General features: G+C 52.9%; 1 protein-coding gene across 4 annotated transcripts in view; it reads right to left on the reverse strand.

Moving 5' to 3' along the window:
- sugp1 (SURP and G patch domain containing 1) overlaps positions 1-357 on the reverse strand; it is an 18946-nt gene that overhangs the window by 5485 nt on the left and 13104 nt on the right. The window lies entirely within an intron of this gene.

Below are 357 nucleotides of genomic sequence, written 5' to 3' on the forward strand. Positions count from 1 at the left end.
AGAGTGTGTGAGTGTGTGTGAGAGTGTGTGAGTGTGTGAGTGAGTGTGTGTGTGTGTGTGAGAGTGTGTCCGTGTGTGTGTGTGAGTGAGTGTGTGTGTGTGAGTGTGTCCGTGTGTGAGTGTCCGTGTGTGAGTGAGTGTGTGTGTGTGTGAGAGAGTGTGTCCGTGTGTGTGTGTGAGTGAGTGTGTGTGTGTGAGTGTGTGAGTGTCCGTGTGTGAGTGTCCGTGTGTGAGTGTCCGTGTGTGAGTGTCCGTGAGTGAGTGAGTGTGTGTGTGTGTGTGTGTGTGAGAGAGAGTGTGTGGGTGTGTGTGGGTGGGTGTGTGTGAGAGAGAGTGTGTGAGAGAGTGTGTGTGTGT

The sequence above is a fragment of the Sinocyclocheilus anshuiensis genome, unplaced genomic scaffold, assembly GCF_001515605.1.
Source record: "Sinocyclocheilus anshuiensis isolate Anshui unplaced genomic scaffold, SAMN03320099.WGS_v1.1 scaffold1116, whole genome shotgun sequence".
Taxonomy (NCBI): Eukaryota; Metazoa; Chordata; class Actinopteri; order Cypriniformes; family Cyprinidae; genus Sinocyclocheilus; species Sinocyclocheilus anshuiensis.